This window comes from Melospiza georgiana, chromosome 12 (genome assembly GCF_028018845.1).
Source record: "Melospiza georgiana isolate bMelGeo1 chromosome 12, bMelGeo1.pri, whole genome shotgun sequence".
NCBI lineage: Eukaryota > Metazoa > Chordata > Aves > Passeriformes > Passerellidae > Melospiza > Melospiza georgiana.
In genome coordinates, this window is record NC_080441.1 from 13656965 (window position 1) to 13683591 (window position 26627).

The window sequence follows — 26627 nt, forward strand, 5'->3', positions numbered from 1 at the left end:
AAGTCAAATCTAAAAAATCTGGTGGAAATCTGGTGAACTGAGTGGATTTTTTTTTTCCTTAAAGGAAACCCCAAATGTATATGTCCTTATTGTGTAATATTGGAAATTCAGCCTTGTCACTGTGAAACATAGATCTCTAAATGTTTCTATCCTCAACATTTTTTTTTCAAATGTCAAGATCCAAATTTACAAGGGTGAATTCTTATCTATGTGAAAATGAAGGGGAGAAAGCTCTTAACATATAGTTAAGCAAAGAAAACTCACTAGTCTATAAGAAAAGAATTTATTGAAATATTTCAGAATGTATTGAAAAGGATAATGTCATACTATTAGGAGAACTTGCAATTAGATTCAGGAAGGCTGTTAAATTGGCTTATTAAATTCAATCTGCAATCTGAATAGCACTGAAGGTTTGGAGGAAAAAAATTGTGTGAGCTAGTTATGTCCACTGTTGCTGTGACAACAGGATTGGAGAACAGTCTGTTTAAAACAAAACAACCTCTCCCAAAAATAACCACCAAACCCAACAGAAGAACATTCTGCTGGCCCCACTAAACCCAAATAACCAGACAATAACAACATGATGCCATTCCAACTTAATGAAAATGAATCATGTAAGTATTGAAATCGTGCCTGCTGCTGTTGTCTAGAATAATAGTAAACTCAGAAATGGATAAGTCAAATTAATGTCAGTGTTGTTGAGCATTTGCTAATTGAGATAAACTGTTATGTGTAAACCTCAGTGTGTGTTTTTACTGATTTTTTGAAGGAGTATGTTTGACCTCCTGTTCCATGATGCAGGGGGGTCCTGCAAAGGGAACATTAGATGCTTGCAGACAAGTTTTGTGTTTTTAGCCATGGCTTGTGCTGAGCTCTGTTACAGGCTGAGCACTTCTGAAAAATCTCTCCTCCCTTTGGGAGTCCAAATGGAAATGGGCTCCCATATCTCACCCATAGCTGCTACTTGAGTTGCTGTTATTTGTGCTTTTCATATAAGGTTTTGTCTCTGGTTTGTGGATCAAACTAGATAATTTGCCTGTTGTTCTGGTGCAGTCACCTCCCTACCTTTATCTCTGTACATGTAGCTGGATATTTCCAGTGCACAGTAACTTTATTTCCAACTGCAGGCTCACAGGTCACAGCATGGTCACAGTGGCAGGCAAGGGTCATTGTTCTCTTAAAATTAATTTCATTTGGTTAGGACAAATTACAGTAGGTATCCTCAAGTTGTGAAGATAAGGGCAGAGATGGACAATTATTCTGATTTGAACTGAATGAATTTGCTGATTGAGGAAGTTCTGGTTGTTGGGGGCAGAGACAAAAAAGGAGAGATAGAAAAAGGCTAAATTTTATATCTGCTGCCTAAAATATGTCTGCTGAGCTATAATTCAACTAAGTAGCAGCAAGTAAATCTAATTAATCTCTAATTAAGCCCATGAATCTTGGCTAACAGAGGGTTTGGTTTCTTAAAAATAATAATAAAAAAATCTCTCCACCACCAAAGACTGTGTTTCCAGACTTTTCTAGCCTTAATTGGAGTCCCAAACACCTCAAACAATTTCCTGGGCCAATTAAATCAGGGCAGTGGCTAGATTAACATATTGCAGTGCATTTGGTGTGCTTGCTTGCACATTTGGTGTGCTTTCTTGCTGGAGTTAAATGGTTTGAAAAGTGAGGAACAGCCTGGCCCCCAGACCTAGATCTTGCAGCTGGCATTGCTCTGCAATTTTACAATGGCCACTTCAGATCTTAATGGGTAATATTTTTTTTCTTTATGCGTAAAATTTTTTTCTACTGATGCCTAAGGAGACTTAGAAGTAGGAGAAACAGCAAAAGCAAAAGAAAAGAGAGAGAGAAAAAGCTGATGGGAAAAAATTGTGCCTTTTTTATTACCAGGAATCTTATGTGGTGAGAAAAGATTCCAGTGAAGAAGAGTCCTTCCTTGTGTGCTCTGCAGTATATTCAGCATTGTTTATGTTGCCTATACAAAGGAATGAGGTTTTGCAGTGACAGTTTTTAATATACAACTACCCTAATGCTACTTTGGAGGATGATTCACTCTATGGGAGCAGGCATCAATATTTAACACGCAGTGACATTTTCCCTGTGTTTTTGGAAGAATTTACACAGCCTGAAAGACAGTGAAATTTGATAATGCTTTTCCCAGTGCAACCATGGAGGATCTGTAGAGAGTCCTCTTTCTGTGACCTACATCTGCAGAGCATGAGCTTTATGTGATGCATTTGTCTGTTTTCTAAAGGGTTCATTAAGAGGAGACACTGGAATAAGCTAAATATGCTGTTTATGTGAGCTGCTCCATTTCATACAGTCTTGAAAAATATTGTTTCCCTGCTGGTTCTCTGTTGACCTTAGATTACTCATTTGCTACTGCATTTATATTTCATGCAATGGAAATTGAATCAAACAAGTTTCAATCTGCAATATAAAGGAAGAGGACACAGTAAGATCAAACAGAAAAGATGAGAAACCAATTTAAGAAAATCTGGATGAAAATTATATTTTTGAAATCGGGGAGTACCTTTCACAGCAGTAGGTTGAAATGGGAGGTCATAGGAACACAAGAGTTCACATGGGGGAGGGAGCTTGCCAATTCTAGAGCACAGGTGGTTCGCATAGATGTGATGAAGGGCACAAGCCCCTTTCTGCTCATCTAAGTTCTATCTCAGAGGGTCTATACACCTGTAAAACCTTCTAGGTGCCTACATTTGTGCAGAAGTGTAATTGTAGGGACCCTAGGTTTTGACAGCTTAGCATCTCCACCTTTCCCATATGGCCTGGTGAGGATTCACAGGCTGGATGTTTCCATGCATCCTTCTTCACGCAGTAAATATGGCCTTGCACGTGTGCTCACACCTTCAGGATTGTTTTAATGAAAACTGAGAAAATTTAAGTAATTTTTTTTAAGACAGAACACTTGGTGATAATTCAAATGGTTCTTTAGAATTTTAAAGAAATATGGATTTGTTTCCTTGTTTTAAAGCAATTGTACTAAATGGAAGAAACTGAGATAATTTAATAGTAGAAAGAACCTGGCTGATGACATTTGCCAAGATGGGAAACTGACACTCCAATGTCAGAATATTTTAAATAAGGAATGTCTGTTGAAGCATGAGCTAGCAGAGGTTTGACTGTCTTTCTAGTATTATTAATGCAAATTCCTTTTGAGCTGCAAGATTATAAACTTTGTGTCACTAAATCAAACAATTATATATGAAAGGTGTGAAATATAGACCATGCCAGAGTAGTGTGACCCTTTTGGATAGTGGCAGATTTTAAATGCTTGATCTCCTACCTTTGTTCTCCTAAATAATTCTGGATTTCCTTGTCAGTTAATAAGCATTTAAGCAAATTGTGTATTCTTATCAGAGTTTGTGGCAGTGAACTGTAGCAGCATTAAAATGGCATTTAGAGGAAGAGAAGAGTATCCTTTCATGGCTGTCCTGATGAAAAGGACTGTCAAATCCATCTGGTATTATCTCCTTTTTTTTTCCTGCAGTTGTTGCCAATATTGAAAAGCACAAACTGGCTATAACAGGGCCTGCAGTGCCTCTTGCTATGGTTTCTGCTGGTTGATTTCCTTGACCAGGAGAGTCAGTGATGTCCTGGAAGAGGAGATGTTTTGCAATTATTCATCTGTGATTAGAGGCTCAGGACAAACAATACTGCAGAGTGCATGTGGGTGGCTGCCTTAGGGAGGGGGAACATCTTGGAGTCCACTGGAGGGCTGGGAAGGCTGATTGTAGCTATAGCACATGTGAGCACAGCTTTTTCCAGCTTTAAAAGAAATTCATGTTTGTTTGAGATTTTCATACTTTGAATGTGTGTCTTGGCCTTTTTTACATGAACTGGTAATAATACCACTGTGGAATGCAAGCTGTTCAGATATTGGACTATGTTAGAATTGCACAATCAGTTGATTTGATTGCATTTAGAAATGTCTTCATCAGCTTCTAGCTCTGTAAAAACTTTACTGATCTTAAAACAGTTTAGCAGAACAGAACTTGCCATTCTGGGGTATCCTGAAGTATGTTATCCCTAACTGGCTTGAATTTTAGGTGAACTTAAAGATTAAAATGAGCTGACACCAAGTTCTACTTGATTAAAGGGGTAAAAAAAAAAATCAGATCTCTTGTATTGCAAGCGCCTATTTCTAATTTTTTCTGATTTCATATAAATAGTGGCATAAGTATTCCTAACATCAGACTGACTATTATGTGTGGAATGAAGCCTGAGGCTGGTAGAAATTTCTATGAGCTTGTGTTGGAAGCATTTCCAACCCAGAAAGGGCTTAGTGTAGCAAATCTAGAGTCAGACAGTAGCTCAGAGCTGCATACCAGATGAGATATGTAAAGAATAGAAATTATTTATTCTAAATGGGCATGAAGAAACACAATCTGGAAAGTAAAAGAATAAAGTTTTTGCTCAAATATTTGGCACCACCAACAAAAACCAAATTAGATTCATGTCCATGCTCTGCTCTGGCCTTGCAACGTCCTTAGCAAATTCCATAAAATATCCATCTGTGTGAAAGGCAAAGTGCTGCAATGGAAAATTGAGCATGATGGCAAAGCACAAAAGAACAATGCACATGAGGTACTTGCTCAGAATCCGCTCTGCTTCACGACGCTGCCTCTGCAAGAGGAGGTTGCCTTTCATGTTTTTTCATCCTTTGCTGAATGTTAGGTGCTTGAACAATGCATCACTGTGAGCCAGTGCAATAAGTCTACAGAAATGTGTAGCCATAATCCCTCAGTTCAGCAGAGCCTTGTGTTTTTTCCCAGTTAATAGGAACACATTTCCAGTATAATAAGATAATCACTTGGAAAACTGGTAAGAAAATAGGGCTGTTTCCTATGCCATTTTAATTAAAGTCTTGAGTTTTAATATGGAAAATTTAATTTGGGGTGACACTCTGACTTAACAACCAGGATCTTTTTTTTTAAAAAAACTTGTAACTGTTATACTGATGATTAAGTGTTTAAAGTTTAAATTTTGAGATAAATCACATTGGCTCTGTGTGCATGAAGCTCTAAAACTAAAAAGTAACATAATTTATTGGACATTTTCACAGAAATGTCTCTCCTTAACTTAGTTTGATTTTATTTTTTTTCCGGTTTTGACCTCCTGGAAATTTTGGATTGTGACTCAAAACTTGACTGCTGGTATTTCACATCCCGGCTTCTGGTTCTTGGACATTTTAATGCCTTTTGCCATGTTTTCTTCATCTGCTTGCAATCCAGCTCCATCATAAATGATTATTCCAGTAATTTTAAGGAGCAATTCTGAGAAATGGTTTAGTTCTCTTTCAGTAGTCCTAATCCAAATAATTTTGACATCTGTTTAATACACTCTTCATGAAAGTACTGAAATTATACTGTCTCCTTCCTAATGCTATCTTCTCATCCAAAATGACCCACTAAGAACCTTGAGCTTTGGTGAGGTGAATGATTCTAATCTCTGGTACTAATGTGGAGAGTTCCTGGCACACAAAAATGAATGATAGGATCTTAATACTCTATATAGATATACATAGACATTATCATGTCCATTTAAATCTGAAAACCAAAAAGTACAATGAAGCTTTTATAATAAGAGCTTGAGTGTTTTGTAGGGCCAATTAGCAGGCCAGATTCAGAACTTGTGTCCTGCATGGCTCCTTAACTACTCATTAACCTGCTCTTCCTCTCTAAAATTCATTGCAGAAATGAAATGTTTTTCAAAGCCTCTTCTTCAGCTACTTTTGCCACGTTAAAAAATCTTGAGCTATACTATATTTAAACTATTAAACTATACTGTGACATTAGAATGGCAAGAATATGCTTTTCCCCAGGAAAGCTGTAGAAAGTAAGCAGTAAATCTGTAATGACAAGTGAAAAGTGCATAAATGTTATAATCTTCACTGACAAAATCATATCTTGGTTTAGGCAAGATTAGACTTCAAAGCATGGTTGTTCTTTGTGCTACGCTAAATTCTGCATCTTTGCTTCGAAGGTGAATTTAATTAGAGAACAGAAATTCAGGGAACATCAGTGTCATGTAGGTCAGCCAAAAGGATTGTGTGAAGGTTCATGATTTGCAGTGGAACCTCAAAATCAATAATGCACCTCAGGGAGCAGGGTGGTGCCTGAGTGTGCTGCTCATGCTGTGCTTTTAGCACCTGGTTTGGAGAGTAAAAGAGCTCCAGACATGTTGGTGTTTGTGTTCTCAGCTGAGACTAATGCACATTTTGGAAAGAAAGGTCTGCTTGAAAGATTTCTTTTAAATATAGGTGCCCTGCAGTTTTACACCAACTGGAGCTTTGGGCCAAAGTGTTTGATCAGTCTTTGATGAGGTGAGGGCAAGATTTCTGTGCCTGAGTGATGGCAGGAATGCTATGTAGGTTAGAACCCTTGGGCAGAGCTGCACTTGAAAGGTTCTAATGAGTGACAAGGTAAGCCCTTTAAAAATGCAATGACAAAAAAGAAAACCCAGCACATCATTTGAATAGTACTTACAAGAGGAAAAAGTAGATATAGAATATGAAATAGTATAAAATAAGTAGTTTCATTCAAATGGATGTCTATTGTTCTCAGCTGGGTCGATGGATATATTGGTGTTATTTAAGAAAAGAAGCATGATATGATTGGTAAATATCAAATAATTTTTAGGATGGTTTTAATGAGTGGTAACAAGTGGAGTTCTGTTTAAAACAAACAAATGAACCAAAAAAATCCCTCAAGTCCCAGAGCGTATCTACAGCAATAGTTTAAAAAATTTCAACCTAAAATGGAACGTCATTTGTCTCAGTGCAAAATCCTCAGTGTCTTTTGTGGGGAACTTGAAATGCCTAGTCCCTTCAAATGCTGAAATTGTACAATTCTACATCAAGCTTCCTCCTTGCCTAATGCCCACATTAATTTTCTTCAGCTAGAAAAATGAAGACGTTGTAATTAACAGTAGACCAATTCCCTGTCACAGATGCAGTGTTAGGAGCAGAACCTGTCCAGTTTAAAGGGGCGTGAAGGCTTTGTTGGCTTGCAGAGACTGAGAGCACTGCAGAGATGACACATTTGATTTCTGTAGGGAAGGGGAAAACTGACTGCTCTAACTGATGACATTCCCTGTTGGCCAGAGGTAGTGTAGGGAAAATGGCAAGGCTGATACTGCAGTAGGAAATGTTGAGGCAATGAAATTGAGATAAAGGAAATACTGTAGTGAGGAGCACTTCTCTCTTTTAGATTTTACCTTGTTAGACTTTGAGATGTTCCAAACAAGCAAGAAAGCACATCTGAGTGATGGATGGTACAAAAAACAAGTTAAACAAATTTATGCAGAAGGGTTTCTCATATGAACTCCTAACAATAAGTTAGTTCACTTTCTGCTGAAGCAGGTCTGAGCTTTATAGCTACAGCTAAGGCAAAAAGGCCAGTTGTGCTCAGCACTTTTGCAAATTGCATCACTCAGTGATGTGTTTGAGCAAGAACTAATTTGTTCTTAATGCACTTGTTTTTAGGGTTGTTAACCTGATTTAACATATTTTTACAGATAGATAGATAAATCTTTTAATCAAGCCAGCAAGAATCAGGGCTTTCAATTTTAGTGCTATATTAGCATTGGATCAAAACTTAAAGCTGTGTGGTTTTTGACACAGTGGTGAAAGGTAAATGTGTTGCTTCTTAGTTGATGTCTGGCTGGGGCTCAGCAGTGGTGATCCATCTAATTATTGGAATTCAACAGATTTTGGAGTGAAATGATGCTCATTTTTCAGAATGGTTCAAATAAAGAAAGGTGTGAAATTTCACATCATGCACCACAGAAGATCTATCATAAGAAAACAGCAGAAACTGCTGCTTGGAAAAATTATTCTGGCCCGTGGATGCTTGTGTAGACACAGAACATTTCCTCCACACTGTGACACGAATCAGAGGGGAGACTGAGCATGGCCGAGTCACAGGAAAAAACATAAAATATACTCAAAACCCCTGGGAAAATTGAAACTACTTTGAATTAAACTTTATGGCCACTGTATGTGTTGCTTGCACATCTGCTGCAGAAGGAGAGGCAAAGTTAAAGGTGAGAGGTTGATCCCTGAAGTAGCTTCTGCCTCTGCCAGTAGTGCTGAGCAGAAAGCTGATTCTCTTCTGTCCTTGCCTTCATTCTCCTTACTTTTAAATTGTGAGGACAAAGTGAAGTGGACAGTAAACAAAGACGCAGATAAGTAAATCTTTTATTGTTGCTACACAATTTGTTGCTGGGTTTTGATTGAATAATTCACTTTATGCAGTTGACTCCATGAATTAGCTTGTTGAAGTGGTTTGTTTTTTATAAGTCCTTGAGGATTTTTCTGCCTGGTCTGAGATTCTCTTCTCAACTATTCCCATTCCTTGTATTTTCCTCTCATTTCTCTATTTTTATTTGCACTGCTGCATATATTAAAAGACAAAGAGATTTTATTTTACTAATCTCCTTGTGCCTATGTGTGTAGTGCACCAAGTGTGGAATGAAGAGTGAATAAAGTATCTTTATAAAGGATAACAGAGTGAAGGACATACAGCTTGACTTTGCTGTTAAACTTCCACAAGCATATGAGGAAGGAGCTGATTATTAGGATGTCAAGTAACTGAATTGTTATTCCTTGGAAAATACCCGAAGTATTTTTGGGAGTGTACTTGTTTTCTGATAGGGTTGAAGTTTTATGATATTGTTTCCTTTATTTAAATTTGTTTGTGTATATTTCTTGGTGTATGTCATTTGGGTTTAGTGGTTCAGTGAGGAAGGTCCAAGGTCTCCCCAGGTTGCTGTAGATGGAAGATGAACATGAAAATGCATTTAAATTCAGCAGTATCTCCTAGTTTGCATGAAACCTAGCTTTGTGTTTATTTTTTTCCTTATGAGAGGAAGAGGGACAGACTCCACTTTTACCACTTTCCAAAGCAATTCTGAGCTTAATTGGTGTAATTCTTTGGGGTGGAACAAGGCAGCAGCCTGTGCATTGCTCATTCTTCTTGCCTCAGATCATGTGCAGGACTTTAGAGAGGCATTACACAGCCTCTCTGTGTCAGGGATTGTGAGAACTCCTCGTGCTGCAAATGCCAAGAAAGTCCAGAAGGTATTTAGGAGCACAAAAGAATTGGTTCTGTTCTTAAGTTTGTGGTGTGTTGGGTGAACCGAGGAAAGCCATTGCCCTTGGTTGTTTTTTTAATTGATTTATTTAGATTAACAAAAGGCACATGTGATGTTGCCTCTGTGGGCCAAGTATTGTAACCTGATAATTACGTATTATAAATTATAATTATTATATTGTATACCTGATATAATTAGCACATGTCAAAAGTAGCTGGTGCTGGGCAGTTATCCTCCAGCAGTAAAGATGGTGTTCATAAGGACTCAGAACTACTCTGGAGGTGTTAGAACTAGAAACATGCAGTGCTCATAAATTATTTCATTATAGGCTCACAAACAGATCCATAAAAAGAATTGTTTCTTGTTATATGTTGGCCTGATACCAAATGTAAACCCTGCTCTGACTCACAGACCTTTGGAAAAATTTTGCTCCTGAGAAAGGACTCACCACAACACAGTGAACATCAAAGTAATTAGAATTCAGTAGAAGAGATTTAAAATAGATTTAACCGTTCCATTTTGGATAAATTGGCAATAAGAAGTAGACAACTTCCTTAGGAGAAAATAGTGAGAATGAGTGCTCTGTGAGGCCAGGTTTTAGGAGGCTGCTGGTGATGCCTCATTATGCCAATAGCAGTATTGTCCCTTGTATTGTGTATATCATGGTACCTGGGAGGAGTATGGGACTGAAGATCAGGAAGAAGTATGCTATTCAAATATAAATGTGGTTTTATACATTCTTCCTATGCATCTAGAGTCATTCCACCTCCTTTTTTTTTTTCTCTTTAGAGGTCACTACATAGGCGTTATAGTAAAAGTCATGTGGGTTTTTATTTTTTTTCTCTATGGATATGTAATGAATTCTGGTAACATAATTTCTTGCACAGTTAAAGATAATAGTTGTTCATGACCATTAAAGCTAGTAGGTTTTCATTACAATTTCCCCTGATGTCAGCATTTTAGTGTCATATATTTTTATTTACATTTTCAGCACACAAATACACCCAGATTTTCTATGTACCATCTGTTGCAATGGTGTGAGCTGGAGGATTGATGGTGTGATCACACACTCGGAATCTGCTGTTGTTGGAGAAGGGGCAGCAAGCTCTGCAGCCACAGGCTCCAGTGTAACACAAATGTCAGGAGTGGCAAAGAAGGGACATCACAGAGTCATCACAGCACGTCCTGTGGGCATTTTTTGGTACAAAGGACAACCTGAGTTTCCCAATTAAGTTTCTGCATGTGCTTTGTGCTTCCTAACTCTTCCTGTTGACTGAGAGTACTGGTCCCTGTGCCCTGATGTTCCAAAGCTCTGTGAAACCTGGTGTTCCAAAGCTGTGGGGAAATTAAATGAGCAATTTCCACGCTGTGTGGGTGGATATAAATAGAACAAAAATGCTCTTAGTAAAGTACTGTTCTGTAAGTGGCTCCAATGTCTGTTCTACAAAGGTCAATTTGAAGAAATCTGGTTAAACCTGTAATAGCAACTGTGGAAATCTAAGTAGATGTTTCAAACACCATCCACTTTTTTCTGTCTACAAAGTCTGCAAAGTCTAATCCAGTGATCCTGCACACTGCAAAAAAGGAGGAATAGGGTAACCAAATGTACCTTATATGGGGGGAAAAAGGTATCTTTTTATCTCTATTTGTATTTATAGGTGGAAAAGGATGCAAAATTTAATTAGGAGAAATTATCTTTTCTTACGTACTTGGAACACAAGAATTCCTTCTGATAGTTAGATCTTTGAAAATCTGGTGAATATTTTACAATAGATCAATTGCAAAAAGAATCTGAGCTTCATATTGCTGCAGGAAATTTTGGGTTTTAGCAAACTATTTAAAGAAACATCCCTCAAGGCCTGTTAATCACTGAAATCGCTATAAGCACAGTTTTAATGAATCAAGAACATATTTAATAGCTTTATTTTTTTCTTTAAAAATTTATTGTATACAAAAGGCTTAAAAAGCAGTTATGAAATCTAAATTAATTGTAACTCTTCAAAATACAAAACCAGACCATCAGATCTACATTTGCAATTTAAAATCAGGATGGTTTTTGGAAAGATCAAGCTTATTTTCTGCTTTTGAAAGAAGGGATAGGGAGAATTGCAGTCCTTTGATTGCATAGCTCTGATTGCAGACAGTGATATGCTAACAATGATTACTGGAATTTTCAGAAAACTTCATAGTGATAATTCATTTACAGTTAGACATTTGATTGCATAGTCCATGTCTTTTTAACAGTGCCTTTAATGTGGGTACAAATCCTTAGCTTTGTGTCTTCAACAGAAGAAACTGAGCTGGGTTCTTAGGAAGACACTGTCCAAAAGTCCAACGTCACACATAACAGAAATTATTTAGAAACTTTAATGCCATCCCTGTATTATCAAACCTCTGTTAAGTTATTGTGATGGCACCACTTTCTTCCATCCTTCACTTTTTATTTTTTATGCAGTCACAGAACTTCTTTAGATTTTTCTTTTTCTCTTATTTCTACAGCAGAAGTTGGTGATGCCGGGTTGGGTGGCTTGGTCATTTGCACTGCACGTGGCACAGGCAGGTCCTGGGCTGTGCTTCCAGGCTGCAAAACAGGCAAATGCAGCAGATACATGAAACATATAAAAGCATTCAAAGATTACCTGGCTTCTTTCCAAACAAATTGGGATTTCTCAGCCTGGAAAAGGGAAAGCTTTGGGGTGATATAATTATGCTTTTCAGTACCTTGGTGGCATCCGACAAGAAAGATGGAGAGAGACAATTTGTAAGGGCAAGGAGTGACAGGACAAGGGAGAATGGGTTCAAATTCAAAGAGAATAAGTTTAGGTCGATATTAGGAAGGAATTCTTCCCCTGTGAGGGTGGTGAGGCCCTGGCACAGGGTGCCCAGGGAAGCTGTGGCTGCCCCATCCCTGGAAGTGTCCAAGGCCTGGTTGGACAGGGCTTGGAGAAACCTGGAGTAGCAGAAATGTCCCTGACCATGGCATGGTGTTGGAGCAAGATGATTTTTAAGATCCTTTTCATTCCAGGCCATTCTGTAATTCTATGATTCCCTGAGTGGAATGCTTGGTTAGGTGTTTAACAGGAGGTTGTGTGCATTCCTGCTCTGAATTTTTTTTTTTTGAGGTAGAGCACTGTGTCTTGCTAAATTTTTTAATTTTTTTTTTTATTGGAAGTTTAGGTAAGAAGCAGGAGCCTGTGAGGAATTTGGGGCCAAAACTTCCCCACTGTATTTGAAGAGCATTCAGCACCCAGTGCCTTGAATAATACTATAATAAATATAGCATAGAAATGCAATAGCAGTGATGATCCTGCTTACATCAGGGATATTTCACCCAGACATCTTTTCTTTCTCTTTATTCACATGACAGAAGCTAATTTTAAAGAGGAAAGCCTTACATAATTCCAGGTGAGTATATAAACTGGAAAATGTTGGTATTATTTTCTGGTACTACTAAGCAGTACCAGTAAGTATCAGCTGGAATGAATCTCAGTAGAAGTTGTTTTTAAAAGTGCAATAAAATTCTAATATCCTCTGAAAGGTTATTATCCAAGTAAAGAAGGCATTTATGTATAAAGCTATGCCAATTTGTCTCGTCAAGATGGGGCTTTTCATGACACCAAATGTGAACTAATTCTTTTTTCACTTACCTTGTAAGTAGCTTTATTCCAATACTGCTGAAGTCAATGACAGAGCTGCCATTAAATTCTTTTCATATAATAGCACGGAACTAATGGTAAAAAGGCCATGAGGTGGCAATTCCAGCTGGCAGCACTTACAAAGGAGGCTTTATGAGGAAGTTGGATAAATTCAAAGCCAAAGTGCAGTAGAAGGTGACAAATTCTCAGTCACCAGACTGGATTTACAGAAAAATGATTGTGACAAATTAAAGAACTGACAGAAGTTTGTATTAGTGCCGTTGCATTTAATTGGTGGAACGTAGCAGAATTATGGAGTTATGAGCTGGTAAAGAGGTTTATAGAAACCAATTAAAGTATAAACATTAAGGATGGCTGTTTGAGTGGCTGGAAACAATTGCTAGGCATTTCCTGAGGTTGTGCTCTTCACAGAGATGTTTTAATTGCCAAGGATAATGCTCTGAAAAGCAAATAGTTTATTTTATCACTTTCTGTTATTTCTGTAGCTATCCACTTATCTCTCTAGATTTGGTTATGTTTCCTTTTCTGAAGTTATTCAGGGTTATTTAATTTCCTTGTACATTCTTTTAATGGAGAATATGGGCATTCACCTGTCACCAGAAATTCAGTGTTTTACTGTGGCAAGCTCATAAAGAAGTAGGATCATCCACAGAAGATGCTTGTAGAGTAGTTTTGGACCAATCTGCTCCTAGGAGCCAGAGATATGCAGCTGAAGAGAAGATAAAGCTGGTGGTTGAGTTAGTAGCCAGAAAATCCAGCATTACTGTCACTGAGTGCAGTTCCATATTAAATCACAATAAGGAGGTTGGAACTGGGTGATCTTTAAGGTCCATTTTAACCCAAACCATTCTATGATTCTATGAAATGAGTGTCTCCTGGGGATTCAAATATTTTTATACATGAACCCTATAGAGTATCCTCATACTTCAGTTTCCAACTTGTAAAGCAGGACTAACAAGAACATCCCTCTTCACAAGCATGTAACTTGATCTCAAAAACATATATAGAGGACAAATATTTCAAAGATGGGACTCATTTATATCACTCCCATAATGTCTAGCTAGAGTGGGTAAATATTGCCAAAATTTATTTTCAGGCCTGAAGATCCCGAGGAAACAGCTCCTGTTCAGTACTTAGAATTCTGATTTCTGAGACTGCAGAAAAGACAAGAATATATTTAACTGATAAAATCCTAGACTTTAGTAAAGGTGTAAAAATTAATAAAAAGCTATACATAACCTCTTAAAATTAAAAATTGTACTCTTTCCTCCTTAAAATAATGATATCCAACAAAGAACTAAACAAATTTGTCAAAGTTTCTGTAGGATCTGTTTGTACTCATCATTTCCTGAGTAGTTATTTCTCCCTGTGATTTTATTTTATATATATAATTTTGAGTTCCACCTCGCAATCCTCATTCTTCTGTGTGAATGTTGGAAAAATTTCCTGATCCTGCTGCTCTGGCTGTGCTGGCATTTTCATTCTTTATTCAAGCTTCTCCCTAATCTAGGCAGAAAGAACTATTCTAGGGCTGCCTCCAGGTAAATAAGTCTTTTTTTGCAGTCTCCCTGTGCATGAGAATTTTCCCATGCCCTTAATCAGATTTAACTAAGCCCTTAATTGCCTCATTCTATTTGGTCAGATTCTCTAATACGATCACTTAGATGACAAGAGAGTGGTCATAATCTGGCTGCAAATTCCCTGTGGCTTAGAGGAGCCGATGGCTGGGCAGAACCTGACAGCTCAGAGTTTTCCCCTTCTTGCCACAGTGGTTGATTTGCCACTGATTTACTGGAGGGGAATGACAGAATCTGGGAGGGGGTGCAGGAGAACAGCTGTGCTGCATCAGTCCAAGGCTGGGAAAACAGAGTGGCCCTGTGGGCTTCAGGCACTTGCAGGATGAAGTGTGGCACGAGCACCTCGGTGGTCGTGTTTCTTTGTGGCACTGAGTGCGGTAAAATTTGACCACAGAAGTTTGGGTAATAATTTATGTGCCTCAAGTGGGTGAGATATTTAAGTGTCCCACTCTGCAAATCCCAATGGCTGTGCTATTTATGGCAAGTTCTGTTGTTATCAATAGATCATTTATGACATGTGGCAAAAAAAAGAAAGAGAGCCTGAGGCAAGATGGATTTTAGTTAGGTCTGAATTAGATTTTATAGGTCGGGTACTCTCAGTTAATTCAATACCATCTGATTGCTAAAAAGGTACTTAATGAGGCTTAATTAGAAGGGATGTCTTTTATTGTCATTTAATGCAGTTGCATTTACATGAGTTCAGGGTTTGGCAGTAGGTTTTTCTCAGCAATTCTTGGGTCTCAATCTAACAAAAGCCAATAAATGATCCCATCTGCTCCCAGGCTTTCTGTCTGATCTTGTAGTGTAAGCAGCATAAGGACCAGCTTTAGAGAATGTGTGACCACTGCCCAGAAAGGGCCTCAACCTTGAATTGCTTACTAGCTTGATAAAAAGAGAAAAAAGCAGTAAATGCCAGAGTAAGTTGAAACTTGAATTTTGTGTTTCAAGAGAAGAGGAATTTCATGGGAAATCTTACTTTTTAAAGATTATTCCCTGTCTTCTATCTCGTTCTAATGAACAATTAATGTCATAATGTGGCATAACAGGAGAAAAAAAATACCCTATTACTTTTCAAAAGATGTTTTAAGCATAATTGCCTCTTGGAATTGACTCTTTCCTCAAACATTTTGTAAAGACTTTTCCTGTTTATCACGACAAGTTTCCATCTGTATATTATTGTGCTGTAGTTCCTAAAAATGCTGTAGATATGAAAAGAGAAATGGATTTAAAAAAATGTAGATCAGGATGTAATATTTAAAGCAAAATCAGAACATTCTAAATTAATTTGAAAGTATTTAAGATATATTAATCCCTGATAATTTGTAAAAAAGTTTTTTAGAACAAAGACAATACCATCAAATGAAAAAAAACTTTTAAAAATATCATTTTATAAAAAAATTCTCTAGCACTTGTATAAAAACTAATGTTCTTGAAAAAAAGGAAAACTGTTTGAAGCTTACAGAGTGTTTTCTACCAACCAGATGGAACAAGTTTTGTGATCAGACTCTTAAGAGGCTGCTGCATTTTCTCTGAGGTACAGCCAGGGTTGCACACCAACCCTCTGTGATCTCTCAGGTGGTGTATACATATAACCAGCCACTGTGCAAGCCTTAAATAACCAGTGCACATAAATGGTTGGACTGAACTGATATTGAAAATAATGAGGGGCAACAGATTGAACTGAAAAAGGAAAAATATAGTGAAGATGTTGACATGACAATAAATTAACTGGGCTTGAATTATAGTAAATGTATCTTCATCAAGCTCACAGATGTGCTTCTCTCACAGTTGAATGATGTTCAATTCTATACAACAGCCTTGTTAAATTTAAATTAAATGCTAATTTAACACATCTAAAGGCATTATCACATTTTGTTCTGAACTGTGTTTCTAATGACTTCAAATCGTGTGTGGTGTATTTATGGCAAACGTCTTTAGCTGTTGTGCTGGAGAATTTGTGAGGTTTTATTAAATAAATCACATTCTGCTCCCTGTCAACCATTTACAAAAAGAAAAAAGTCAAGAGAGTCAGTGAAGCACAAGGTGAAGGCACAACCCAGGAAGTGTCTCATACAAAATACATGGAAATCTAATGACCAAATGAGGGAGAGAGAAGATAGTAATGTGGAAGATGCAATTAAGAAGAGAAACTTCAAGTTACACTTTCAGCTGTCATAATCTTGCCAATTGAAATGCTAGATGGGTCCTGTTGTACTAATAGATTATTTAGAAGGAAAGGTGCCTTTTTACTTTAATGAAATTAGTATATCTTTCTTTTCAATACACCGTGCTGCTTGAACAACTAACCTTTAACTAATGTGCTACTGCCACTTCCAATTGATGTACCTATTTAAAATGAACAATGTTAGTGACAGAATAATGAAAACAATTAAGCTGAACTTGTCAAAATTAATAGAAGAGATTGCATCTTCATCTTAGGCAGCAAAGGCTATTAGAATCAGATGGTTTCCATAAGAAGGTTTAGCACTGGTTGTGTGTGGTTTCAAAAAGATGCACACTTCACATTCTTATCTTTCAAAAGCTGGGTGATCTGAGTAGATCCCAAAATCCCAGAAATTCTTTCTGGTGACTCATTTTCTCAAAGTTTTTCCCTTCTTTGATGTTCCTAGTAGCAGGTGCTCCCAGCAGCCCTCAGGAAGTCATCAGCCCTCCTTTGGATGCCAGGAGTTACATGGATTCACCTAAGGAGGTCTGGGCTTTCAGATGCTGATAGACTTTGTAGGTACATTCTCAGATTTGTTCAATACTCCATGAAAAATCCCTGTTCATGTGGAAAATGAAAGGACAATGTAATATGCAACATACTGTTCCACAAACAAGAGCGTTCTGTAAGTTTAGCTTCCTGTAGAATTTTCTCACATGTTCTTATATCCAGCTTCACAATTAGCACCCTCTTTGATCTTACTCATTACCACTATCTCTTAAATCCCACTGTACTTGAGACCTTCTGCCTCATCCTTGCTTTGGAACTCTTTTATGGATGTTCTTACATTATTCTATAAAATATAGTCACTTGTGCAACTTGGCAAATAAACCAGGCATCCTGGATTGTACCTACAAACAGCAGCATCTTCTCCCCATGTTTGTATCATTATTTTATGGCAGGACAAAAACTACCATTGTAATTAGGGTTTTTTTTTTTTTCCCCTTATAAAAATCTGGAGTCATTATGATAATATTTGCTTTAAGAACAAAAACTGTAATATATATTTTAAGGGTAAACTGAGTTGCTGTGTTTTGCAGAGTGCTTGCACAAATCTTCTGGATTTAGTCAATAGCTTATCTATACTTTGCAAAAAAATTTAGATTTGCTATGTCTCTCCCATACACTGAATTAAAGAGAAGATGCTAATCTCAGTAATTAATCTTGAGATCTTCCTGTCTTCATGTGCTCTGCCTAAGCCTCTGCAGTATTACAAGTAAGTCTTTGGAGTGCATTTTAGCACTGATAGTACATTGCTATTATTTTTGGAACTATATTTGATGCTACATAATTACTACTGTGAGCTCTGTGTTACCAGAAGCCTTCATTAATCACAAATATTTTGCTCCTCTAGTTATGGCTCTTCCTTCCCTTGTTCCACTGACTTCCGTCTTCTTTCTTATTTTATTTAAATCTCTGGCCCAGAGCAGCTATAAAGGGTAGACATTTATGGCAAAAACAAAGAACAGCAAATTCTGTGCTGGGCAATGGAGGCAGTCATTTGTTTGTTTGCATGCTGAGAAACCTGCCAAAAGTACCAGAACTTCTCTCCTGTGAATAATGTAATAAATTAGATTTCATCTCCATGTAATCACAGGTCCATGAGAACTGGGTATAAAAATCTTTCTCTGAATATTTCCTCAATGGAGCCCGTCATGATATACACACAGGCTCTGTTTGAAAATGTGCTTCCTTGTTACAAGGCTGTGTTTGCTCTTCAAAGAAACCCAATCTTTTCTACCTCAAAAACTGCATGGAGGCTCTGTGTGTTACTAGCTAATAAAAATGTGTAAAGAGTTGACTGTAGAAGTAGGGCATATTTGTAAGCATCTGCTACATTTATATTTTCTAAATATGTCCATTTGAGTAGGCAGATCCACAATTTAGCTGAAATAAAACAAGACCAGAAAAGGACTTTACAAATATTCTGATTTTCTTTCAAAAGTTTTATCTTTTTAAGGCATTAAAATGTAAATATATAAATGAGGAGGACTGAAAATGCCCAAGAAGAGGCAATGAAGCTGATATGATTCGTAAGCCTGACTTCTGTTGTGTTTATGGACATGATTTCATCTTTAAGTGCACAAACCAGCTGCTGGAGTGTTAGAGGGATGGGTCAGTTGGTTAAAGTCCAACCCTGCAGAAGAGCCTGGGCAAGCCACTGCAGACAGGGACTGTGGCCACCAGGTTTTGAGCTGATCTCAAGAGCTGTGCCAAAACTGTTTAGTAGGGTTTGGAAATGCTCAACAAAGGAAGGTACCTGCGCATTCACTGGTGTCCTGCCCTACTCCATGGGAGATTTGGGGTGTTGGAGTGAGATCATCAAGGTGATAACTCCTAAGTGGTTTTCAATACACAACACTAGGTCCATATTTTATTTTGGTGATAACAAAGAGCTGTCAGGAATACAAGGAAATGAGTAAATTCACAGGAAGGTGCCTGTAGACATCCTGTCCTAGAAAATGTTCTGCTTGGCAGGAGGCTCCCATACTGTAGCCTTTCCCTCTGTGGCATCAGCCAGCACAAACTGCAGCCCCATGTTTACATCTCAGGGATCTATGGACACTGGTTTTTCTTTGGTGAGTTCCTTTACATTCCAGAACTAGAGCTGGTTTGGTGTTTGGGAGTTTCTTTTGAATGGTGGTGCTCATTTTTATATGTAGACAGCTTGCTAAGCCTCAGAACCCTGCTTTATTGTTTTAAATATATTCTTATGTCCTTAGCATTCTTTCCCCTCTTTAATTAAGTGATAACTACAGCTTTGTGCTAAAGGCTTTCTACTTCTAATAGGGTCTTTTATTCACAGTTTAAAAACAACATATTTTTTCCCCTTCCTTGAATATAGTTTTGAAATTTTTTATACACTTATCATGAGCTTCACAATAATAGTGTCTTTTAATAGTCTTTCTATCATGAACAGCTTTTTAGCTGCTCCTTTTTGTTTGATCTCTGAAAGTTGCTTCTTTTTCATATAATTCTCTCCTTGGAACTGAGTATTACTTTGGTTGATTTGTGTGTGTGTGTGGCTTCCTCATACTTCCAAAGACACTGAAATCAATTTTGAATTGAAGAGTTGTTCTTATTTTGAAAATGGGTCTTCAGTAACTGCAGCTTCTGCTGTGTCCAATATGCCGCTAAGGGAGTAATGAAGAATTGCTTTTGCCCTTCTGCATTGTCCTTTTCATCACAAAAATGAAGTGCCTGTTGAATTTCAGTCTCTTCCTCTCTGCCCCTGTCCCCAGCCTGTTGGGCTCCCTCTGAAGGGCTGCGCAGCCCTCTGGGGCGGTGCCACAGACATCTTTCATGGAAAATCCTTTCTTAGGATTTTTCCTCCTGAGAAGTTGAGAGCCCTCAGGAACGAAATGCAAACAATGGTTATCTGCTGCTGTGGAATGCAACAGGTGCATCTGTGATTGGCCTATGTTGGATGTTTGTAATTAATGGCCAATCACAGTCAGCTGACTCAGACAGAGAACCCAAGCCACAAACCTTTGTTATCATTCCTTTCTATTCTATTCTTAGCCAGCCTTCTGATGAAATTCTTTCTTCTATTAGTTTAGTATAGTTTTAATGTAATATATATCATAAATTAATAAATCAAGCCTTGTGAAACATGGAGTCAGATCCTCGTCTCATCCAAAAACCCCTGTGAACACCATCACAGGGTGACGGTCACTTCTCCCAGCTTTGTGCCATCAGCACATTTGCTGAGGAGGCATCTACCCCCTCATCCAAGTCATTGATGGATAAGTTAAACAATAATGGACCCGCTTTAATATTAAAAATCTGAGTAAAATCGAGTTAATTTTTTTTCTTGAGTCTGAAAATTTTGCCTCCAGTCTTTAAATTTTGGATAGCAAAGAACATGCAGAAAAACTCTTAATTTCATGCAAGATTTACAAATCACTAATAACACTGAAAATCTGTGTTTTCTTCAGAAAATAATCCAGGAATTTCCTTTTAAATTAGGGAGTTAATATTTTATGTGATTAGAATTAACTTTGGGAACATTTGTCTCATCATGTTTGAATATTCAAGTCTATGATGTATTTTGAGCTAATTTGGGTAGGCTCATTAGGGTAAAAAGGTGTTGTTATTAATAGTAATTTGCAAGAACTTTTGTTGAAGATTAAATTCCCTTTCAGACTAGATTTCTTAGAAGTCAGTGACAAATATAGTAACAGGCTGACATGAGAAGGTGTAAAATCTCAGGCTTGACTCAGTAAGAAGCTGTATCATTATTAACTTCTCATCTTAGAATATTCATTAATATTTTTATCCCAATACAATCCACTTTGATGACACTGCTTTCCTTTTTAGTGCATTTTCAAAAGAGATCAGGTGAAAAAAAAAGGTTTTAGTATTCAATTAAAATATTCTGTACTCTCTTTCCAAAATCTCCCTAGTCTAACACTGAGCATCCAGTAGAATCCTTTTTTCAGGAACAGTGGTTTGATATCAGTGCAGAACACTTTCGATTGGAAATAGGAGCTTTAGTTTTCCAGTCCCACTTTTGGGCTGTGCTGGAGCAGAGTTTTCAGTGAGGGAAATAGCTTGGCTTAGCCTCTTGTGCAGCTGAGCGCATTTGTTTCACTGCAGTCATCTTTTTTACACTCTCTGTGGAGAAATGGGAACTCAGTTTAGAATGTTCTCTTTTACCAAAGGACACCAGCTTTGACCAACATTTCATACATGTTTATGATGGAAATGATGAATGTTTGAGAGCAGGCTGGGAATACTAAAAAAAGTACTATGATTTTTCTTTTATTTTAAAAATCCAATGTTTTCAAAATTATTTTGAACTTATTTTGCTTGACATAGAATGTGATTATGTTTACAATGCTCATTTTAGAAAGTATGAATTTCAGTTTAAAGTAATGGAGAATTACCATGTAATTTTTCTCCAGCTATTTCTAATAACTAATGCAGTTAATATTACCTTGCATACCATTCATCATTTTAGGATGAATGCTATTAACTGAAAAGGAATTTTTTAACATAATACAATATAAATAAGAATTAATTAGTAATTTGCATAGTAAATAGCAAAAATAAGTGCATCCAAATTAATGAGATGTGAATCTGTACACATACTAAAGGAAATTACACTGCCTAAAGAAAAGGGAATGTGATGTACTCCACCTATTCTGTATTCAGAACTCCTTGGAGTTAGGTCTGATATTAAGTCAAAAACCTTCTCTTAAAATAGACTCAGCTGCTTTGATTAGACAAATGATGGTACAGTAAGAAGAGTTCAAAGCCTATAAAAAGCTTCTTTTTTGATAGCTGGTTATAAGTGCATTATCTAATACAGGAACAGTGAAGAAAATAGGTAAATGAGGACCTTAAGAGAAGGTCCATGCAGGTCATTATTTCAGCCATTTCTTTTTTCTTATTTTCATCATCAATTGCAAGATTTGATTTTTTAATTGAGACATTGCATTTGAGTAAAGTATAATTTGCTCTAATAGATAGCTAATTGCACTAATTGTCTACTGTAATTAGCTAGAAGTCTAGTACATCTTTATTTTAAATGTTGAAGGTCTCATTAAAATTCCTTCATGTGAATGGGGGAAGAAGGATGTACCATAAAACTAATTGTTTATGCGAAGTGAAAATGTTCTGCTCTTTCATGTGATATCAAAATTTGAGAACTTAGGAATGGAGCTTGGGGACCCTTATCCATCTGGGAAGATTTGCCTTGGGATGTGTTATGAGGTTTACCAAGTTTCTCCAAATCCTGTCCTTGAACACATCCAGTGATGGGGCAAACAACTTCTCTGGGCAGCTTATTCCAGGGCCTCACTACCCTGGCAGGGAAAAATTTCTTCCTAAAATGTAATCTAAGCTTATCTTTTTTCAGCTTAAAGCAACGTTCCCTTGTCCTATCACTCCATGCCTTTGCAACAGTCCCTCCCCAGCTCTGTTGTAGCCCCTTCCCATCCCATGAGGGACTCCAAGGCCTGCCCAGAGCCTTCTCTTCTCCACCCTGAATGGCCCCAGCTGGCAGCCTGTCTCCCCAGGAGAGCTGCTCCAGCCCTCTGAGCACCTTTGTGGCCTCCAGCAAGGTCACATCTTGTGCTGGAGCCTAGAGCTGGATGCAGTGTTGCAGGTGGGCTCTCACCAGAGCACGGTAAAGAGGGAGAGAATTCCCTCCCTCAGAATTCTGGCCATGCTGCTCTGGGTGTAGCTCAGGGTATGATTGTCTTTCTGGGCTGCAAGTGCTCATTACAGGGTCAGGAAAAGCTTCACCACCACCCCAAGTCCTTCTCCTCAGGGCTGTTCTCAATTTCTTGCACTTTCTTTCCTTTAGAGGGTGGCAAATTGAGCTAACACTCCTGTGTATTTCTCATGTCTTTTTCAGAGGTAGATAGAGCCAAAATTTCATCAGAATAGTAATTACATCAGTCTTTACTGAAGAGAATACTGCCAGGCTTTATGGGGCTGATTAGAGACAACAGCTCTGAAACACATCCTGCACATATTTAAGACTTTATGAACAATGAATATCATTTTGCATTACACTCACAGCATGATATTATTGCAGGATAGGGTTACAAAGTAGGGATTATCTTAAAAGTGAAGGTTTGATCATTTCTTTTTCAGCATTTAAGAGATTTTGACATGTAAACCAGCAGTGTGGCTGCTGGGACATATTGGGAATGTTGCTGCACAGCTGGCACATCATGCAGGGTTTCTCAGGAAGAAATAGGGACTTCATTTCCATCAGGTTTTGGCAGCACAGTTTACAACTATCCTTTTCTTTAGGGGCCACTATAATTTTTATCATGAGCAGAAATAATTCCTGCATTGTAGCAGTGGAGAGCCAGTGGCTGCAGGAGTCTCACTGTGAACGCTAATCCTCTCCTGAGGCTGGCTCCCACAGAGCAACAAAGACGAGCAAGTATTTGCTGAAGTGCTCATAATTCAGCTGGGTGCTGTGAAAGCTCTCAGATTATTTCTATTTTCCAATTTTTGTATTTCTAAATGCTCAGAAAGCAACAATTGGGCAAAGAAAAGCCAATTTAACCATGCTCCTCTTGCCTTAAGATGTCTTCATCCCAGAATAGACCATAGGAAAGCTGTTTTTTTTCTCTAGGGAGCAGGGTGGTGTTTTTGTTTCCTGAAGCATCTCTGCCTTTAGTCTTTTCTGAGCAAACCACATGGAGCACCAAGACATGGATTCAAACCATCCACTAATCCACCAAGATCCTGCATTGAAGTTTATTGAAGTGATTATTTGGTAGAGAAAAGGAGTGATTCAATTATTCAAAGATTGCTGTTGGGCAATGGAAAATGCATGTTCTCTCTCAGCTGTTTGATGACCACATGCAGATTGATTATTAAAACTCCTAAAAATACAGATTGTGAAATTACAATAAGTTGAGAATGTTATTTTGTCAGTCATTTTTTATACATACAGCTGGCTGGTGTTTGTATTGTCTTATGATATTTTTAACTTGAAAACTCATTTTATTGTAACCAAAATCTTTTCTAAAAGCATTTTTTAGGCTTGATGAGCTAATTAGGTTGATATAAAATTACTGGCTCATATGTCATATGTTTGAAAATTTGCATGCTTAATATATGTGTTTAAATGGGGAGTACTTGTATGGGTTTTCTTATAGCTAAAAAGATTGTTAGCTTAATCCTGGAATCTTAGGAACTCTCAGGTGGCAATTTAAGTTTGGGCTCATGCATAATAGGGCAAAAATGAAACTATAAATGCCTATGTGACATGACAAGTTTAGGCAGGAAAATTTTGTTTTGCTGACATTTTATGATTGCTTCTCTTGTCACAAGTATCTTAAATAAGGTCTGTTTGGAACAGGTTTAATTTGGGAGTTTTCACATTCTGCTTCAATATCTTGTAACTATAGTATAAATTTACACTGATCCATTCATTCTTTCTCTCTCCTGTGCAGTCTGACCTCAAATAAACTGATGTAAACAGAGAAATTACTTGTGCCAGCAAACCTACTGTAATTTGAGGCTATTAAAATAGAGGTTAGAACCTGGCCATGAGTATAAATAGACTGTAAACTAATTTCTTGAGGTCTGCAGATTCAGTAAGTTTTGATATTTATGAATTTGAACTCCAGCAACGTTTTATGCTGACATGCACCTGCTTGATGCAGCTTAAAATGGATGAAGCAAAATTTTTGAGAGGAATGTATGTCCAGCTCAAGACTGAGTCTTGAGCTATGGCTGTGAAAGTCAATCCTTTGGTTTTAATCCACTCCATCCCATCCCTTGCATACCTACTTCTGCCCCTATTTATGTGCATATAGTCTAGATTATTTTCTTTTTCATCTTGTAAAACCTGTGAAATTTAACTTGTTAAAGAACACTTTTGTCTTTTGAAAAGGAAACAATCAAAACCATAATGTCTACCAAAATGCTTCTCACCATGGATTTCCAGTGCACTGTCCTGCAGGAATGGCTTTAGTTAATTATGCAATGGCATTGGCTGAGCTGTACATTTTTACTTTCTCAGATTCTTCACTGCTGCAGTGATCACAAAAGTGATCACAAAGACATTTGTGTGGGAGAAAGCAGCTAAGGCCAGGTAGAACAGGAGATTGTGATTTTCATCTCTCTGTCCCTCGATGTTATGACTTTGCTCTAAACACAGCAAGAGTCATGATGGACAGTCAGCACTAGCATTTGCATCAAAACAGACTTCACTGGAGCTGAACTAATACAAATATAATGGTGAGAGAGTGAAAGAAAGATAAAGAAGTCCATGGCTTGGACTTCAGGGTGAAACAGCCACTATGTCATCTGGTCACTGTAGTCCTTCCATCAAATCATTGGCAGCCTGAAAGATCTTTGACTAGCCAAATACCTTGCAGACATTTCTATTTATTGAATCAGCCATGCAAAACACAAAAAAATAATCTGTTATAGAGACTTAATTATAGACAATTAGGCCAGAATGTCTGTGCTGTCAGTTAATGATAATAATGTTAAAAAAGGTAACCATTGTCATTGTATCCATGATTGCCTTTTGTACCTTAACCTCATATTCAAAGGGAAATGCAAGTTTAATCTGTTTTATGCATGTGTTGTTCTGTAAATTTTCTGCTGTGGTTGCATGCAGTCATCAGATTTGCCATTGCAGAGCTGCATTGTGGCAGTTCTCATTCCAAGTGAAAGGAGCACAGATTGCTGACTTGAGCAATGCAGTGCTCCTGACGTTCGAAGTAAATCTCACTCGTGTAATTATCTTTCACCGTAGTAGGACCAAGTAAATCATGACTCTGCCATACTCAGCATGATGTGTGAGATAGCTTTCATTTTGCCTGATGGTGGGGAAAGAGTAAAAGTTTCTCCAGCTGGTGCTGTGGAGCTCAGCTCTCTGTCTAGGCGTCATAACTCACACCCTTGAAGCCCTGAGTGAGAGTGGAGAATGCACACATTCACCCCTCTCCAGAAATACTGGAATGCCTCTCTGCACATGGCCTAAACTTTCTCAGTCCATAGTGGCTGAAACAGCAAATGAACCCCATCTGCTGACAGAAACCAGCCTGAGGGTGAAACAACAAATATGGAACCAGGTACATTGGAGTTAACATCAGTAATTTCCAGCATCAGCTGAAACATGGTCAAAGAGACTGTCATTGCCTTTAATTAAGGCTAGATAGGATATGTGGGTGGGTTAAATATGTGTCTATTGGGAGAATCTGCATGCAAAAAATAACTGGTGTTTCTAGGAGACAAGGTAGATGTATAAATTATGAGAAATAAATGCCATTACCATTTGTAGATGTGAACTGAGTTACAGAAAAATAGCTTGCCTGAAAAAATAACACCATCCAAGGTTTGCAGAGAAGCAGTAACAGCAGCTCTGAGTCCTGTGCCCTGCCATATGTCCATATTTAAGTATTGCAATAAATTGACTGTGGAATGGATAGTTCTAAAGAATTTATTAATTAAATAGTTATAATTAATATTTTATTAATTATTTAATTAGCTGTTAGTAATGGTTTGGGAGGCAATGATCACTTTGGATTAAAACAGGGGTAGGACAACTTCTGGCAGAAC

General features: G+C 37.7%; 1 long non-coding RNA gene across 2 annotated transcripts in view; it reads left to right on the plus strand.

Annotated features, from left to right (window-relative positions):
- Positions 1 to 524: 524 nt before the first annotated feature.
- LOC131088715 (uncharacterized) overlaps positions 525 to 26627 on the plus strand; it is a 96552-nt gene continuing 70449 nt past the window's right edge. For both annotated transcript variants that reach the window (XR_009115147.1, XR_009115154.1), the window contains exon 1: positions 525 to 614. This is a non-coding gene — a long non-coding RNA (uncharacterized LOC131088715). The remainder of the gene's footprint in view (positions 615 to 26627) is intronic.